General features: G+C 51.4%; 1 protein-coding gene across 8 annotated transcripts in view; it reads left to right on the plus strand.

Moving 5' to 3' along the window:
* The first annotated feature begins 1,276 nt into the window (after positions 1-1,276).
* Positions 1,277-19,197, plus strand: part of Dlgap4 (DLG associated protein 4) — a 173,669-nt gene continuing 155,748 nt past the window's right edge. For 6 of the 8 annotated variants that reach the window (XM_078051728.1, XM_078051727.1, XM_078051734.1 and 3 more), the window contains exon 1: positions 1,283-1,461. The gene's annotated coding sequence lies outside the window, so the exon portion shown is untranslated. Of the gene's footprint in view, positions 1,462-19,197 lie in introns of all 8 variants that reach the window. The other 2 variants (XM_078051733.1, XM_078051735.1) reach the window with 1 other exon arrangement.

Here is a 19,197-nt window from a genome sequence, read left to right on the forward strand (position 1 = left end):
TTCTCCTGAGGACCCCAAACTCCCTTCTTCTTGGAGGCTTTGCAGAAGCTTCACCTCTGCCAGGAAGTCCTCTTGAGCAGCATAGGTCCTGCCATCTCCTCTGAGCACACTCTCTTCACAGTTGCCAGAGCCCCGAAGACAGAGCAAAACAGCACAGACACTGGGGGAGGGGACATGTTCCTGAGAAGACAGACATGGATGGACCAGTTGACAGTATGAGAAACTGATCCCTGGGGTCTGGGTAGACGAGTAGGAGTTTGTTAGATAGAGGATGGAAGGCCACGCAGGCCAGGTAAAGGCAGAGGCTGGACACTGGAACAGTCTGTCTGGATGGGGTTGTGAACAGGTGGGCAGGTGGTGGATGAGATTGGGAAAAGGGCTGTGAGGAACCTTAAATGTCACCCATTAACATTGTCCTAACTCTTCTGTGTTCAACTGGTGTTTTCCAGCCTTGGCTCTGTGTGGGAGCCAGGGGAGACAGGCACATGCATTTGACATCTACTGAATGCTTGGCATCATCAAAGAGCTTACTTACAATCTTTATCTGTTTGGTTTCTTTACTCAGGTTGGCAATAGATACTCCTGTTGTCCCATTTTACAGGTGGAGAAAATGGGGCTCAGAGAAAGGCAGTCTGTGGTCACAAAGCCTCAGGAGAGGCAGGACAGGTACTCAGCCTACCGCCATCCCCGCTACCTGACTCCAGAGACTGTTTTTAACCCTAGTACTGCTTGAGACCAGAGGGCACGTGGGAGAGGGTTCTGCAGGAAACGGGTCACCAGGAGGGGGCACCCATTCACAGAGACAGGAGCCCAAAGCGGGAGGGGTCTTCTGACTCCCCGCGATGTGACCCAGGATGGTCTCGTCCTCTGTGGGGCTCAGTTTCCTTCCTCCAAGATGCAGCGAGAGTCAACACAGGTTCCTGCCGGCCCTCTCCCATAGCCTGAGGTTCCAAGTTCCCGCGCCAACGCGGCCAGCGCTGTGTGACTTTGTTTCAATAGCCTACCCTCTCTGGACCACCAGCCACAGATTTCCAAGCACTCTTCTGACTAGCGACACGGCGTCTACAGCTGCGGAGACCCTCCCGCTGTCCCCGGGTTGCGGGGGCGTGGGTGGGGGTGGGGCGCCGGGAACCGCGCGGCCCCCGCTCTCCCCCAGCAGCCCCGGGCCCGCGGCCGGATCCGCGCCTGGTTTTGGGCGCAGCCGCGCGGCCCCCTCCCCCGCGCGCATCTCCCCGCCCCCCGCCCCCTCCCCGCCGCTCTCGGGGAGCCGGGGCCGCGGGCTCCTCCTCCCGCAGCCGCATCTGGGGCGCCGCGCCGGCCGGAGGAGAGGCATGGGGCGCCCGCGGGCCGGGGCCGGGGCCGGGGCCTAGGCGGGCGAACCTGCGAGCGGACCGGGCGGCGGCGGCGGCGGCGCAGCGCAGCGGCGGAGCGGCCCGGAGGCGGCCGAGGCGCCCGGCGCAGGTGAGGGCGCGGGGGTGGCGCGCGGTGGCCCCGACCCCCTTTCTCGAGCCGGCGCGCCCCGTCCCTCGGCAGAGCCCCCATCCCGTCCCCTCCCGAGCCCTCCCGGGCCGGGGGCGGTGCTGGCGCAGAGAAGCCCCCTCCCCCTGCCGGGCGCGTCCTCGGAGCCCCAGTCCCGGGGGCGGCGTGCGGCCGGGGAGCCCCCTTCACTGGGTGGGATCGCCCCATTCAGGTCCCCCCGACCCTCCAGCCGGGGACGGCGCTGGGCCTAGAGCCCCCAGTCCAGGGCGGGACCCCCATCCGCTCTTTTTCCCGCGGACTCCGGGGTGTCCAGCGCTGTCAGGGCTGAAAAGACCCCTGCTCGGCCCGCCCCGCCATCCGCAGGGCGGCCTGGGGGCAGGGGGACCCCTCCCCGGCCCGGCCAACCTGGGAGCCGAGGGGAGCGGAGGCTCGGCCAGCCCGCGGGGCTTTCCTCCATCCTACCCGCTGCCGCGGATCCCGCTCAGTCGCCCCGTAACTGCCCCGCGGCGCCCCCCTTCCGAACGCTTTCCCCGGACCTGGCATCTGGGGAGGGGGCGGGGGCAACCCCCTCCCCGTGCTGCATAGCGCCCCCTCCCTGCTTGCGTGCCCGGGAGGGGCCTGGCTGACCGGGGCACCTGGGCTGGTGGGGGGGCGCTCACATGGCTACAGGAGGCCCCCACGTGCGGCGCCCCGCGGCAAAAGGGGTTCGCATTCGGAACTGGTGGCGGTGGATGGACCAGGTGGCTGCGGAGGCCAACTGGGTCCAGATGTGCCAGCTCTGCTGGGAGGGGATATATGGTACCTGGACATGTGATGGCCCCTTGGCCTCTTTGGGTTGAACCTGCTGCCTCCGATCCCTCTTCATCCCTCCATCCCTCTATCCCCCATCCTTCTTCCGTCTCCGCTCCTTCATGCTGCCTCTGTTGCAGAGAGGAGCTGTCAGACTGTTGATGTTGTGGGAAAAAATGAAATGGAGGAGGGCTTGTGGGTTGGTGAAGGCCAGTTGTGTGTGGGTTGCCCGAGGATGGTGAGCCCCGAGCCTGGAGGGCAGTGCTGGTGGGGGTCCCAGCACCCCCACCTGCCTGAAAGTAGAAATGACAGAGGGAGGGGGCTACAGTCCCAGCCTCAAGGGAGACTGGACCGCCCTGCCTCTACTTCACTGTACTTCCTCTGGGGACATTGAGAGGGTCCTGGACCTCATGCCTCTGTGCCTTCACTTGTAGGAGGGACTGTGTTTTGTGCGGGGTTGGAGGTGGTGGCAAGAGGTTGTACAGAACCAGCTCCGAATGCCTGGTGGAGGATCCCAGTAGGATTCTATCCCTCCTCTGATGGCCACCTCTCCCTTCCCTTCTCTGCTAGAGGGAACTGTGAGCTCCCCAGTCTCAGGTGGCCTGAGGGACCTGAGCCAGACTCCAGTGGGCAGCAGGACTGGGTGGGGCCACAGGGCTGGTACCCTGGCTGATGGGTGACTAGAGCATTGGGAGCCACTTCCAGGCCCCAGATTCCGAGTGTGTTCCCAGCAGTTCCTGGCTGTGCTTGCTGTGCACGTGGGGCAGGTGTATGTGCGTGTGCCTGTGCTGTGGCAGGGGTGACCAGGGCTCCGGGTCCTCCTGGAGCTAGGAAATTGCAGCTCAACTTCTGTGAACGTGTCTGGTATGTGGCATCCATGGGGCCCTCCCTCCTTCATCCCTCAGAGGCCTGGGGAGGCTGGGTTCTGTGCTGGGAATGGTGGGCAGGGCCCAGACTGAAGACAAAGTATGGGATACACAGGGCTGAGTTATGTGGGGCCTGGAGATGCATCTGGCTGATGCCAGCCTTGTGACGGAGAGGTTGGTTTGAGAGTTGTGTCCCAGGCCTGAGACTGCCTGGTCTGACAGCTGAGTTGGTGTTTTTGAAGGGAGACTGTGCCGTGCTTGGGAACTGAGGACAGAATATGTACTTTGGAGCAGAGGACTCAGTGACGTATCTAGCGTACCAGGGCACCCACTGATATCTCGTTAGGTTCCTATGCAGTGTATGGCTGATGGCTTCATAAATGCCAGTGTTTCTACATACTGAGCCATGGTGTCCAGGGGCACTTTATGTGATTGAGAGCAGATGGTCTTTACCCTCTTATACGTCTGCGATTGATGGGGGTTCATTCATTTATTTAAAAAAGCATTAAAAATTAGCATTCTCTGACTCCTGTGTATTTAAATTCTTCCATTTTAAACATTCTAAAATGTGAATTAATAAAATCTCAAATTCAGATTTTCTTTTTTTAAGAAAGCACAATAAGGGGCTGAGGTTGTGGCTCAATAGTAGAGCGCTCGCCTACCACAAGCAAGCTGCTGGGTTCGATCCTCAGCACCACATAAAAATAAATAAAATAAAGGTATTGTGTCCAACTACAACTAGAGAGAGAGAGAGAAAAGAAAGCACAATAAGTGCCCAAACTCCCATGATGAAGTCCAGCCTCCTCCCCCTAGTAGCTGCTTCTTGAGCTACCTCATGACCCCCACCACCATGTCCTTTGGCTCTGGTCTCTCTGGCCTGCTTTCAGTAACTGGAACAGACCATGCTCCCTCCATCCTCAGGGCCTTTAACTATGCTAGTTAGCCTCCCTGAACACTCCCTCCCATTTGCCTGTGTAACTGCTACTCATCCACCGGGTCTCAACTTCAGCATCACTTCCAGAAGAAATTCTTCCTTGATGCCCATGCCAGATTGTGCCCCTATCGCATCTCCACAGCCCCAAGCCTCTGCCTTCACTGCCCCAGATGCATGTCTGTCTTGGATGAATCTTCGTATGGTTGATGTGGGAGGGGCAGGGTTCCACCTTCATGCCATTCCCCTGGTGTGGAGAACAAGTCTTGGCTTACTGTAGACACTTAGTCTATTTCTTTTGTTTGAATGAATGGAGGGCATGATGTGGGTCCATGTTAGAGTTGGGCAGTGGGCATGGTGGGAGACTTGACCAGGCCCAGTTGCCCATATGCTGCTTCCATGGGTTTCTGACTCCAGCAGTCTTTATACGTGCAGAGGCTTTAGGCCGGGACCTATGGGAGTTCCAGCCTGTGGCCTGTAAAATCCCAGTGTGTCTTGAGTTGTAGAAGAGGGCCAGGCGCCCAGCTCGGGCAGCCTCCATCTTCCCAGTGTGCCTGTGCCCCTTGGGTGAGGCTATAGCTCCCGTTGGTTCCTTTGCTCATGTCACCTGTCTGTCCATTCCTCCTTTCATTCACTAGGCCATGTGCTTGTTTTCTTCTCCAGTTCCTCATCTTCTGTTCCTTTGGACCAGCCGTGTTTCCTGGCCCACTCAGTGCTCAACCCTGTGCCAGGTTTGGGGACACAGAATCAAACTGGTGGGAGCCTGCTATGTCAGCTGGAGGACTCCGGGTTGTGGCAGTGGAGGGGGACTGGAGAAGGCCCCTGCTGGCTGAGAGAACCACATGGATAAAGGCAGGAAAACAGCTGAGTAGGCTTGGGGATGGTGGGGGGTCTGTGTCCTAATAAGAGGAGGAGGCCCTCCTGAGTGGTCCACAGGGGCTGGTAAGGAAAGTAGGCAGTGTGCAGTTTGGGTTGGGTTCTCACTTGGTGCCAGGACCCTGTTGCTGACTTGCTGTGTATCTTTGGATGAGGTGTGTCCTTTCTCAGCTCCCATCTTGGACCTGGTAATCTCAGAGGGACCTTCTGCCTACCACTGTCTGGAGTCTGTCACCCTGACAGTCAAGAAAGGGAGGCCTCAAGGACCCTGCTTCTTTGTGCACCTGGGGGATGGATCAGAGAGGGGGCTTGGTTTGCTTTAGAAGCTTTGGCGGGTAGTGCAAGTGTCCAGGGCTGGGGTTCACAGGGGCCTGATGAGACTCCTTATTTTATTCTAATGGATGGATGACCTGCCCATTAAGGGAATGAAGGACTAACTCAGTTGGTAGGGAGCAGCCTGTTATACAAACTCTCACGGGGCATCTTTTGTGAAAAGCTATCACTGAGGAGGGACCTCCTGGGTGTGGAGCCAAAGACAAGCCTACCTCTACTTCATCAGACTCCCTTGGTGGCCTTTGAGACTGTGTGACTAGCTTTCTTTTGTTGTGACCTATGGAAGAGGTTTGCCTATTCTTTCCTACACCTCTTGCCCCTCCACAGTCTCCTGGCAGCTACCCCAGGCCAAGACCAAAGCCTTTAGCACTCTACAGTTTGCATGACCCATTTAATCCTTGTACTTTCTAGCCATTCCGTGGGGGTAGAAATGAAAAGGGATATTATCTCCATTGACAGATCAGGAAACTGAGTCTCAGAGAGATGGATGGCTGTCTAACATCACTTAGAAACTGAGGGGTGGATCTACAGACCTGGAGGCCTGATCAGTGGACCATGGGGGGTGGCTATCATGTCAGGGTCTCTATCTTTCTGGTGGCACATCACTTCCTGAGCCAAGGAGTGGGGCCCAGATCCTTCTGTGCTGGGTTTCGCAACGCCGCCTCCTCCCCGCAGAGCTGTCTGACGTGGCCTTTTCAAAAACCCAAAATGAATGGAAGCACATTTTGTTTGGAGAATTTTGCTACACCCCTCACCAGGGCTGGTTGCAAAACCAGGCTTGGGGATCCCTGCTGACACTGGTGAGGATGATGATGATGATGATGATGATGATGATTTTATTAGCTAACACTTTTTAATCCATCCATTCAACAAAAACATTGATTATCTCCCAGGCCCACGGATGGTGCTGGGCTATTTAATGAGCTCCGATTCTAAGCTCCTTACATCTAACCCCTCTATCCATCCCCTGTTATTCTTAGTCCCATTTTATAGATGAGGAAACTGGGGCATAGAGAGCTGCAGTAAGTTGTCCAAGGCCACATTGCTGGGGAAGCAGTGGTACCAGAGTCCAAGTCAGTGAGAGTTTAGAGTCTGTTCTTAGTTGTGTGTTCTGGGGATTTTGAAGTTCCCATTTGTTTACCAGCAAATGATAGGTGAGGGGGGTGGAGGGTGAGCAACAAGCCCTTGGAGATAAATATAGCAGATCCAGTTCTTGGCTTTGGAGAACCTGGTCATACACACCAGAGGTGGCACTCAGCCTGGGCTGAGCAGGTAACTCCAAAGCACCGCTGGAATTGGGTGGCCACTGTCAGCAGTCATACCTCCCTTCCCTGCCAGAAGCTGTGTTTTAACTGTGAGGTTCATAGTCACTGAAAACTGGGTGTTAATAAGGGGAGAACTGCAGCCTCTCCCCTAGTTCTCTGCTCCACAGCAGCACACAGTTGTAGTAAGCTATCAGGCATCTCAGGGCATGGGGAGGTGGCATGGCTGATAAGAAGTGACCACACTGACAGCCTGTTCAAGAAGAAAAACACATTATTTGGCTCCTGGTACCAGTGAAGGGGCAGATACCTCCCCTCACGCAGCAGGCTCTAGGTGCAGTCATGGGGTGCTGATGCCCTGGCGAAGGCAACAAGCAGAGCAAACAAGCAAACGCTGCATATGCGTTCCTCTCTGGTATAAGAAGGCCTTTGGTGGTGACACATCTCCATAAGTTGGTGTCACGATGGTTAGAGGGTATTTGGTGCACAAGGGGGTCATTTTGAAGAAGCACGTGATGAGAGTGGGTTTGCCTTTGATGATGTAGAAATGGGGCAGGCATCCTGGTATATACATGGAGCACAAAGCTTATTAAGGCACTAATTGAGTACCTGCTGTGTACCTTAGCACTGCACTGACAGGGGATCAGAACCATGTCCAGATTATTTGGGAGGCAGTGGGACTCTGTGGACCCCAGGTACTAGGGCTGGGGGTCGAACACTCAGCTTCTGGGTTCAGGTATTTTTCTTTCTGCAGTGACAATTGAGCCTATGGTGACAGAGGTGAATCTCAGAGGTTTTTTTCTTTGTAGCTGTGAGGAGGTCAGTACTGGGTACTTGGGGAATTATAATAAGAATAGCGGGCTGTGGTTATCCCTGCTGCTGTGTATTCCTAACCGAGTGTCTGCACCTTTCTGGGCCTCCTGGTCTCCATCTCTTTGGAGGGAGTAGAGTGGGGGCGGTCTCTGAGGCTCTCCCAGCTCAGTCCTCTGGGACTTAGGTGTGAACTGCTCTGGGCTTCCTTCTGGGAGGTGTCAGGGAGTCCTCCGTGGCCTCACCCCGGCTGCTGCCTGGCTTCCCACTGCCCTCTGCCCCCCTGCCCCTCAGAGGGAGGGAGCCCTTCCTTCCACCCGCTGCGGGCTGACTGGGCGCGGTGGTGGTGACGCAGCCACTGAGGACTCTGGAGCGCAGCTTGGAAACGGGGATCCGGGTTTGCTGAAGACGGGGAAAGGCTCTTCCCACCACCCCCAGCTGCCTGCCTGCCTCCTTCCCCGGCTGCCGCCAAGCCCTGGCACTGTCTCTGCCCTTCCAGATCCACTCTGGGCCGGAGCGTGGGCCGGGGGCTCAGCATGTGGAGTCCTAATGGCTGCCTGCCTTGGCTGAACAGTGTGCACCGGGGGCCTGGGCCTGGGAGTCTGTGGCTGCTCCTGGAGGGCCACCTGCCTGAACTCGGCCTTCTGTCGGGGGGACAGGCCTGTGGCCCAAAGACTGCATGGAGGAGGGCTTCGGGTCCCTCTGTCTCCTGTGTTTTCTGTGGGCAGCCCACAGTTGAGGGAGAGCTGGGCTACGGCCATCCCTGTTTTACATCTGAGGAAATGGAGGCTGCTCGCCTGGGGGTGGCAGAGCTGGGACTTGAACCCAGGTGTGTGCGACTTGGGCATTCAGGCAAGAAGCCCAGCCGGGTAATTGCGTCTCCCTGCATCCTCTCTGGGTCTCAGTTTCCCATCTGTATTGGGAGTGGGGCAGTGGGGTGGGCTCCCCACCATCTCTGGACCCCACAAAGACACTGCTGTCATTTTTGAGCCTCCTTGCCCAACCTCCATACCTGTCCTCGAAACCCAAACGAGGTGTAGCCACGGGCAGGGAGGTGTTAGCATCTCACACCTCCTCCCGAGACCTGTCACCTCTGGTGTGAGGGATTCCTGGAGGACTGGATGCATGTGAGACCTTCCAGGGATAGGAGGGGCGGGCAGAGGCAGGGTGGCTCTGGGAAAGCTGGAGTCTTGGCTAGCCACAGGCCAGGCCCGCCTCAGCCTGTGACCAGGTCTGACCCTCATACAGGGATTCACCAGGTGTTCTGGGAGAGTGCAGGTGTGGATGGAGAGGTAGGACTGCCCCGGCTCCTTTCTGCCTGTGTGTGTGGTTTTTTGTGTGTGTGTGTGTGTAGTGTGTGGAGGTGTGCCAGGTATGTGAATGGGGTGTGTGTGTGTGTGTGTGTGTGTGTGTGTGTGTGTGTGTGGTGTGGATATCGTCCCCACTCAGGCCAGGCTTTGGGTATGTTGTCAGATCCTCTCAACACTGAGACATGGACAGTGTAGACGCCTCATCCCTCAGGGCCTACCTTCCCTACCTCCCTTTCTTCCAAGAATTCATATAGCAAACACATGTCAAGTGCCTGATTTGAGCCCAGAGCCAGACACTGGGCACACATCAGTGAAGGAGCTTCTGGTCCCTGCCCTGTGGAAACACGACCTCTGGGGAGGTCTGCAGTCATTACATAACCTCCCAGAGGAGTGTGAACTCATGGCAGTGACAGGCGCTGCTGCCACAGAGACTAAGAGGAGACTTTAACTAGTCTTGGGGGTCAGGGAGGACTGCTCTCAGGAGGTGACTTGGGACAAAGACCTGAGGGTGGCAAGGAGTTAATTGGGTGGAGGAAGCATGGGGAGCTGAGGGTCCCAAGCTTGGAGGAGGCAAGGAGGAGCTCAGTGTGAAGAAGAATCAGGGCTGGGCGACACGGGCCTGCTGGGCTAAGGGTGGCTGCTGATGTGTAAGGAATCGGGCTCAGAGAGGTAAAACATCCTACCCAGGTGGGACTGGAGCTTGACTGATCCTGAAGGGCTCCAGGATGATCAGGATAGTCCTTGACCATCACTGAGTCCAAGCAGGACATTTAGGCAACTTCCCCGAAGTCCCCAAACAAATTGGAGTGGAGTTGACCTCCCCTCCCAGCTCTCAGCCTCCCCCGCATGGGCGCATCTCACTGAAATATACTAGGGAGCCACGGAAAGCTCCAGAGCAGAGACGGCCACAGTGCTCTCCTGGCCTGCCACGGCCAGCCTTCCCGGCACTGGCATGGAGTACTGGCTGCCTGCCCACCTGCCAAGGCCGGAGCTAACTGACCCCTGCTAACCCAGTCTGCTGCCTCCCTGTGCTGACGCCGGCCAGGGCAGGGGCTAAGGCAGTGGGCAGCCTGGGAGGGGCAAGTGTAGACAGGGACACCCGTCCCAAGGTTTCCAGGAACCGTCTTCAAGGTTGTGTTTGATAAATGACAAGGCCCTCCCCCAAGGCCAGCAGGGAGGCAGCCTCGTATCTGGAGCCTTGGGGTGGGTCCGGGGATTTACAACAAAGTGGAAGTTGGGCTCCTCCCCCTCTCCACATCCCCTTCTCAAGCATCTTTTGGCTCCAGCCATCATGGCCTCTGGCCAAGATGCCTTCCAGCCTCCTACCCAGTCTCCTGCTTCTGTGTCCTCCACACACAGGCAAAGTGATTGATCCAGAAACCACACTGGCTGCTTCACCTATCTGGCCCAGAGCCCTCTGGGAGGCAGCTGGGGTTCTCCATCGCCTGCACCTGCACCTCCGTGCCCCTTCTGCTGCTCTGCATCATGCCCAACCTGCAGCCCCGTGGCATGGGATTGCGAGATAATCCATGATTTCTGCCCTCCCAGTCTCTGCCTTCCTTGTTCCCAGAGTCTGCTGGTTGACTCCTATTTGTCGTTTAAGGCTGGGTTCAGGCCTCCCCATTCCAGGAACCCTTCTCTCCCCTTCCACATGGGTCCCCTCACCCCACAGACTGGACTGTGTGGGTCTCTCCAGAGGCAGGGGATTCTCCCACACAGGGCCAGTCTGAGGCCAGCAGTACCCAGTATGGCTCGGCATACAGTAGGTGCATAGTCAGGAGTGGTACCTGAACACTTCTGAGTCTGGATTCCAGCGAGGGCATAGAGCAAGGCTTGAGGTGGAAGGATAGCTGACCAGCTGAGGCTGCCTGCTCGGTGTGCTCTTGAGCCTCCAAGAGGGGTCACAAGGCACATGCCTCCTGGAGCCCATGCCACCGCATCCCATCATGGCCCCCACCCGCTCCTCCCCAGCCCTGGGAGCAGGGGCCTACTCTGGGGGCCACTTCCTCACCTGGACCTGTCACTATAGGGTACCTGGGCTGTCTTTCCAACCTGGGCAAAAAACTCAACAGCTTGAAGGTCTGTTTCCAGGAGAGGAATACATTTCTTGTTCTTCAAGCCTCAGCAACACTGGGGTCTCTCTGCTCCTGCAGCTGATGCAGACCCCTGCTGTGTGCCAGAGAGGACTGGAGACACAGCAGATAATCTTCACCCCCAAAGGGCGGCTGGAAGAATTTGCCGAAGACTGGCAGGGGACACCGTACTTGGTGCTGGTGCACAGTGAGCTCTGTGGGTCAGATCTGTCCATGTGTCTGTCTGCAGTCATAAGCAGCAGCCTCCAGGGAGGGTGAGGTGGGCTCCTCTGGACAAATCAGGGGTCCTGGAGGAAGAGGGTAACCCTGGCCTGGCCTAGAGCCCATACCCGCAGGAAGCCACTGCCGGTTCTGGTTCTCTTCTGCCCCATCTCCAGGCTCCCTCTCCATTAGCTGCCTATAACCGTGGAACAAATGACCCTTAAAGTTGGTGGCTTAAAGCAGTAATGAACACTTATTCTCTCTCTCGAACACAGTGTGCCTCCAGGAGGACTTTAAGGGACTCCAGTTTAGACCCCTCATGGCCACATCAGGCAGAGTGACAGAGGCTGATGCCAGGTGATGCCAGGGTCAGAGTGCAGCATCAGCTGTCTTTCCAATATGCTCATTCTCTGGGCAGGAGAGACCACTGGCATCAGGAGGGGAATGAGGAGAGAGGAAGAGTGACTCCTGAGATCACCCAGTCGCAGCTGGAGGTGGAGGGGCGCGGGGGTTTGAGTGCAGACAGTCTGTGCTCAGGGCCCAGCCCCATCCTGAGGCTATTTTAAAATAAGGTGTTCATACCAGTGAGTATTGATGTCAGCTATTTTAATGGGTAAGATTTTTTCTCCTGATTTTGTCTTTAGTTGAAAGGAGAAATCTGAGTGAAAAGGTGGTGTCTTCCTCAGCCCCAAAGACCCTGGAAAGCCCCAGATTGGGCCTCCCTGGGTGGCCACCAAACCAGTGTTCTTCCTGCTATCCTGCAGCATTGGACGCTGGGGGAACTTGGAGAAGCTGAAGAGAATTCTTACTATCCGGGTCCTTTGGAGACCTGGGACCAGGGAGCTTGGACTTTGCTGCTCCCAGCCTCTGTGGGACTCTGTTGAGCTGCTTTCCTGTGTCCCCTCCCTCATCTGCTGGCCTGGTTTGTGCATGGCCCACATTCCAGAAAGCAGCGTTGGGACGGGAGGTCAGCAGTGGGAACCCTGTTGGAGGGACCCAGGCCTATTGCTGACGCTTGGCACTATGTGGACTCCTCTGCGCGAGAAGGTGGCTGTGAGGCCAACGGCTGGGGCTCTGGTTCTCCCAGTGCTGCAGGCCTGGTTTGTGCCCCCTACCCCTCCCTGCACATCCTGCTTTGAGGAGCAGATATATTTAGATGAAATGCTCTGTTCTGAACAGATTCTGTGTCAACTGTACTCATCAGGGCTGGGGGAGGCAGGGCGGTGAGCAGCTACACCTGGAGCCTGGAGTCTCAGCCTCCCTGAGCCCTTTGCCAGGCTGCCTGGGACTTCCAGAACCTTCTGGCTATTAGAGGGGACACCAATGGCAGGGGTGGGGAGTGGCCCTCTGCTGACTGTGGATTGTTCTCCCTCAGCACTCTCCCTCTCCCCTAAGGCCACATCTCTCTGACCCTTTGCCACCAAGTTATAGCCAAATTCAATAATTTATTCCCCTCTTACCCCCCCACCCGCTCCTCACCCCCCAGTTGTGTAGTCAGTTGGCAAATGAGGATTTGTGCCTGCTGTGGGCCAGGCTCTTGCTAGATGCTGAGGACATGGGACATGGCCACATCACAGTCAAGAGAGGGACAATAGACAGATCTAAGACATTAAGATACCTGTTGGGGCTGGGGTTGTGGCTCAGCAGTAGAGCACTCGCTTAGCACATGGGTCCAATCCTCAGCACCACATAAAAATAAATAAATAAATAAATAAAGATATTGTGTCCAACTACAACTAAAAAATAAATATACAAAAAAAAAAAAAAAGCTGTTGGGATAGCAGGAAACCTGAGGACAGGGGCACCCAGACCATGGAGATGACCAGGGAAGGTTTCTTTAAGCAGGATGAGTGGAAGGCTTAGGTGTAGGTTTAGTGGAAGAGCCAACACCTGGAGGCAGAGCAGGCTTCCCTGACAGGGGGAACAGCATGTGCAAAGGCCCAGAGTTAAGGGAGGCCCTGGCTGCTTATGGGAAGGTGGAGAACAGGAAGGCAGGCAGGGACTGGGTCCTGCAGAGCCTCACATGTCAGGCTGAGGTCCTTGTCCACCCATCCCTGGCACTGAAGAGTTTTGAGCAGGGCTGAGGCTGAGTCGGTTGCGACTGGGGTGGCCAGGCACTGGTTCCACCCGCTGCTCACTGAGCTGCCCAGGCTTCCAGAGCAGATGCGCTGTGCCCGGCTGGGTGGGAATCAGAAATAGCTCCCACGTGCTCAGTGCTTGGTGAAGCAGCTCCCCCTCCTCAGCACATTTCATCTGTGCCTGCTCGAGTCAAGGACAGCTCACTGCTTGCGAGCTGGGTGACCTTCTCCCTCCCGTTTATTAATACACTGCCCACTGGGGCTTTAGGCCAAGCCAGGAGACGGTGTGCAGGGAGGGCCAGAAAGGCAGCAGGCCTGGGTCCCCTTGACAAGAGAGCCACTGGGGGTTTGGAAGATGATGCCCGCCCACTAGGACAGTATCCAGCAAAGTACGAAAATCCTCTTCCTGTGACTGCATATTCACGTCACCCTTCTAGCTGTATCTTCAAGTCAACCTGCCCTGGCAGATGCATTCGTTCATTCAACAAATATGTCTTGAGTGCCCTCTCCTTGTGCAGGCCCTGTAGTGGGCAGAAGGGACATGGTTCCGAGAGATGGTGCTCCTCAGGGAACTCAAAAGCAGTGAGACAGTGAGAAGGCCTATGGAGGAAGGTGGCAGAAACCATGGGCCAAGGCTTGGGTCACAAAGGCTCCCGGGAGGATCTGGCACTTGGAGTACTGATGCTTAGAGGTGAGACGGAACCCCACAAAGAGCAGAAAGAAGCACTCCTGACAAATGGAACTTCAGTGTGCAAACTCTGCCTTGAGGGAGGCAGTGTTTTCAGGGAAGAGAAAGGAAGATGGCAAGTCTGGGGTGTTGGGGTAAGGAGGAGGCGAAGCATCAGGTGGTGGCAAGGACCAGACCTTATGGACTGTGATCAGTGCGTTAGAATTTATATAAGGCTGTGGGCCCTGGTGCCGGAAAGGCTGGGTTCAAATCCAAGTGTTGCATTGATTAGCTGCCTGACTTTAGTCACGTTACCGAGGCTCTCTGTGCCTCAGTCGTCTCATCTGTAAAATAGGGTCAGTGATGGTCTCTACCTCTTGAGACAGTTGTGAAGATGAAGTGATGTGATGAAGTGGTTAGGACAACACTCGTCACACAACAAGTGCTCACAGGTGGTATCTCATGTAATTTTGAAGTCATCTGCAGACAGAGTACAGATGTGTAGATGAGTTTGCATAAATAGGGTCCTTTAGCCCTGTTTGTCTCAGCTATTTTGCTTCTGATGCTATCTTTCTGAGTCAGTGACTCTGGAGTATTATATCTGAGATTTGTGAATTGTGATGTGTATTGCGGAGAGCATTCGTCTTAAGTCGTAGAGTCCAGCCTGATATAACCACCCCTCAGATGAGGATGTAGGACATTTGAGCTCCCCAAGAAAGCTCCATCTTGCCTCCTTCAGTTACTCCTCACCCCTAACCTCATAGAAAAATAGGGTTTTGACTTCTAAAGCCATAGCTTAGTTTTTATCTGTTCTGGACCTTCACATAAACAGAATGTTCCTTTTTGTTTCTGGTTGCTTTTATTCATTTTGTCAGTGAGGTCCATTACTGTTGTGTAGATTGGTAATTCACTCCTTTGCATTGCTGCCTACTATTCCATTGAATGGAATATTATATCTGCTTTATACTTTATCCATTCTATCATTGATAGGCATTTAGATTTTTCCAGTTTTTTTATTATTATTATATGGCTAGTGTTCCTTTGAACTTTCTAACATCTCTTTTAGGAAACTTACAAAGTGATTTCTGGTGGGTATATAACCAGGAGTTCTGGATCACAGAGGATGAACACTTTCAGCTTTAGTAGATACAGTCAAAACTCTTCCAGTTTACTTTCCCAGCAGCAGAGTGTGGGAGTCTCTCCACATCTTCCCCAACAACCACACTCCAGGACATTTCTTTATTTTAATTTATTTTTATTTTTAGTTGTAATAGATTCAACACCTTTATTTTATTTATTTACTTTTATATGGTGCTGAGGATCAAACCCAGTGTCTCACATGTGCTAGGCGAGCGCTCAGCCACTGAGCTATAACCCCAGCCCAACTCTGGGGCATTTCTGACTGTGGCAGAGACTACCATGCAGTCAGACCACCTCAAACCAGGTCCTGAATGATGGACATTTAAGTTGTTCCCAACTTTTACATGACTAAAAAAAAAAATAGAAAATAAATAAATCAGTAAAACAAAATAACTTAAAAATAAACATTGGCGATAACCAAGATACACTTTAATGGGTAAATGGATAAACAAATTATGGGTATCCATATAATGGATTTTTTTGGGTGATTAAAAAAAAGATGAGCTATCAAAACTGCAAAAAAACAGGAGGAGCCTTTAACACAATTCCTAAGTGAAAGAAGCCAGTCTGAAACAATTACAGACTATGATTCTAACTACCTGGAAAAGGTAAAACGTTAAGACAGTTAAGATTGGTGGTTTCCAGGGGTAAGGAAAGGGGGAGGAGGATGAGTAAGTGGAGCATCAAAGATTTGTAGGGCAGTGAAGCCATTCTGTGATATTGTAACAGTGCAGATGTGACATTATGCATTTGTGACATTATGCATTTGTAAAATATGTCCAAATAGTTATACATATAATTATTTCAAAACCTACAGAATATACACACAAAGAATAAATGCTAATATAAGCTATGGAGTTCAGTTAATAACAATGCATTGATGCAGATTCATCTGTTTTAACGAGCACACCACACGAATGCACGATGTCAGTACTGGCAACTGTAGGGGGAAGACGAGGAGGTAATATGGGAACCCTGTATTTTCTGCTCAGGTTTTTTGCTTTTTTTTGGTACCGGGCCCTGAACTCAGGGGCACTCGACCACCGAGCCACATCCCCAGCCCTATTTTGTATTTTATTTAGAAACAAGGTCTCACTGAGTTGCTTAGCACTTCACTTTTGCTGAGGCTGGCTTTGATCCTCCTGCCTTAGCCTCCTGAGCCACCTGGATTACAGGCATGCACCTCCATGCCCAGCCTCTGCTCAGTTTTTTGTAAACATAAAAATTACTCTAAAATTTATTAATTTAAGAATAAATAAAAATAAAGTATAAAGCCATTAAAATGGAAAAAGACAAAAACAAAAATCAGTAGTGTCCGCTCTGGTATGAGGGGATATTTCCTGTGGGTCATTCTCTTTTTTTTCTTTTTCATGGTAGAAATGATACTCCAAGAATACTTTTGAGTCTCCCTCCTGTTCATTCCCTCCCTGCTCTTTCTTATGGTGGAAACACATCCCTCTTCCTAAATACAGGGTTATTTTGGCTCCCTCAAGGGAGGGGCAATTTAATTTTGATGATGGAATGGGAGCTGTTGTGTTGGGGAAAAACTGGATTTTGATAAAGTAATGGAACCGTGGGATCTCAGATATGGGCGTGACATTGTAGCAGAAATGATTTAGAATCACATCATCTTACTGGTACAAACGCATCTCAGCATCTCAGTATAGTTATCTTCAAGTGACAGAATGAGGTGTGTTTACATTCTGGAAATAAATGATTATGGATCTTTGAACAGATGAGTCTCAAAATTTCAAGACAATTTTAGAATCTCTAAGTTAAAAGAGCCAGTGGAGGTACACTAGTTTAATCTTTCTTCCCCCAGTATAACCTTGATTTATTTCCCTTTCTTAAAAACAGTTTTTATTGAGATATAATTGGCATACAATAAATTGCACCATTTCAAGTGTTCAAACTGGTAAGTTTTGACAAATGTGCACACCCATGAAATCATCACCTTAATCAAGATAATGGACAGATTCATCACTCCCCAAAGTTTCCTTGTCGATTCTGTAATCTCTTCTTCCTCCTCCTGACCCTTGGCTACCCTCCTACCTGACCCTGTCCCTGCTCATCTCTAACAAGGATTTGTTTGTATTCCCTAGAATTCTATATAAATGGAATCACACAATGTGTTCTTTTTGTGGCTCCTTCACTCATCATGATTATTTGGAGATCCACCTGCTCTATCATATCAATAGTTCATACTTTTTTAAAGCAGAGTGATATTCCATTGTGTGGCTGTGTCACAGTTATTCATGAATTTGTTGATGGACAGTTAGGTTTGTTTCCAACTTGGGGTTATTACAAATAAATCTTCTATGAGCATTTATGCACATGTTTTTGAACATATTTCATTTCTTGTGGGTAAACACCTAGGAGAGGAATGGCTGGACAATATGGCAGGTGCATCTTTAATTATTTAAAAAACCGCCAAGCTTTTCCGAGTAGCTGTACCATTTTAATGTCCTGCTGTCAGTGTATGAAAGTTCTAGTTCCTCCATGTCCTCACCTACATTTGTCATAGTCACCCTTCCTAATATTAGGCATTCTAATAGGGGTGATAACTCATTGTGGTGTTAGCTTTCAGTTCCTTAATGACAAATGATATTGAACGTCTTTTCATGAGCTGTTCACCATCTATATATCTTACTCAATAATGTAGCTGTTTGAATAGCTTTCCTTTTTAAAAGTTGGGTGGCTTGCTTTCTCAGGGCATTTTGAGGGCTCTTTTCCTAGTCTGTATATATATCCTATAAGGATATATGAATTGCAAATATTTGGCCTATATGTTCATTTCTTTAAAAGTACCTTAAAAGATGTTTTTAATTTTTATAAAGGCCAATTTATCAATTTGTTCTCTCATGAATTGTATGCAGTGTTTTCATATCTAAGAAGTCTTTGCCTAACCCAGTATTATAAAGGTTTCCCCTGTGGTTTTTTCCTTCAGGTTTTATACTTTTACGTTTCATATTTACGTTTTCATATTTAGATCTAAGGTCTGTTTTAAGTTAACAATGTATGTAGTGTGAGGTATGGATTACATTTCAAGTATTGCTTATAAATGTCTATTCATCACAGCACCTTTGTTGAAAAAGCTCTGCTGGTTCTACTGCATTGTTTTTGCTCCTTTGTCAAAAATCAGTTATCCAGGGGCTGATGGTATAGTGAGCTCCGTGGTAGAGCACCTGCCTAGTGTGCATAAAGCCCAGGGTTTCATCCCCAGCACTGGGAAAAAAATCAATTATCCATATATTATGTGGGTCTATTTCTAGACTCTCTCTTTTGTTCAATTAATCTATTGTTTTTGCATCAGTAACGAACTATTTGAAATTGGACCCTCCAACTTTCTTCTTTCATTTATTTATTTGGTACCAGGGATTGAACCCAGAGGTGCTTAACCACTGAACCACATCCCCAGCCCTTTTTTATTTTTTACTTTGAGATAGGCTCTTTTTTTTCTTAATATTTAATTTTTAGTTTTCGGTGGACACACATCTTTATTTTATTTTTATGTCGGTGGACACACATCTTTATTTTATTTTTATTTGGTGCTGAGAATCGAACCCAGGGCCCCGCGCGTGCCAGGTGAGTACGCTACCGCTTGAGCCACATCCCCAGTCTGAGACAGGCTCTTGCTGACTTGCTTAGGGCCTCGCTAAGTTGCTGAGGCTGGCTTTGAACTTGAGATTCTCCTGCCTCAACCTCCCCAGCAGCCAGCCTTTACAAGCGTGTACCACCACTCCTGGCTCTCCAAATTTTGTTCTTAGTTTTCAAAGTTGTTTTGACTCTTTTAGGTCTTTTGTATTTTCACATACATTTGAGAACTAATTTATCAATTTCAGGGCTGGGGCTGTAGCTCAGTGGTAGAGCGCTTGCCTAGCATGCATGAGGCACTGGGTTCGATCCTCAGCACCATATAAAAATAAACAGTAAAAATAAAGGCTTTCTGTCCATCTACAACTCCAAAAAAAATTATCAATTTCAAAAAATGCCTGTAGAGATTTTGATTGGGATTGATTTGCATATATAGATAAACTATCTCAGTAATATTTTAGTTTTCCATATCTAGGTCTTTCATACCATTTGTTGTATTTACTCCTAAGTATTTTATATTTTGATGCTATTATGCATGGCATTTAAAATTCTTAAATTTCTGATTATTCATAACTAGTAAAATAGAAATAAATTTGATTTTTGTATATTGATCTTACATCCTGCTACGTTTTTAAGGAAGTTTTTTTTTAACTTTTTAAATTTATTTTATGTGGTGCTGAGGATTGAACGCAGTGCCTCACATGTGCTAGGCAAGCGCTCTACCACTGAGCCACCACCTGAGCCCAACTTAGTTTTAATTGTGGTAGC

Source organism: Ictidomys tridecemlineatus, chromosome 5 (genome assembly GCF_052094955.1).
Source record: "Ictidomys tridecemlineatus isolate mIctTri1 chromosome 5, mIctTri1.hap1, whole genome shotgun sequence".
Taxonomy (NCBI): Eukaryota; Metazoa; Chordata; class Mammalia; order Rodentia; family Sciuridae; genus Ictidomys; species Ictidomys tridecemlineatus.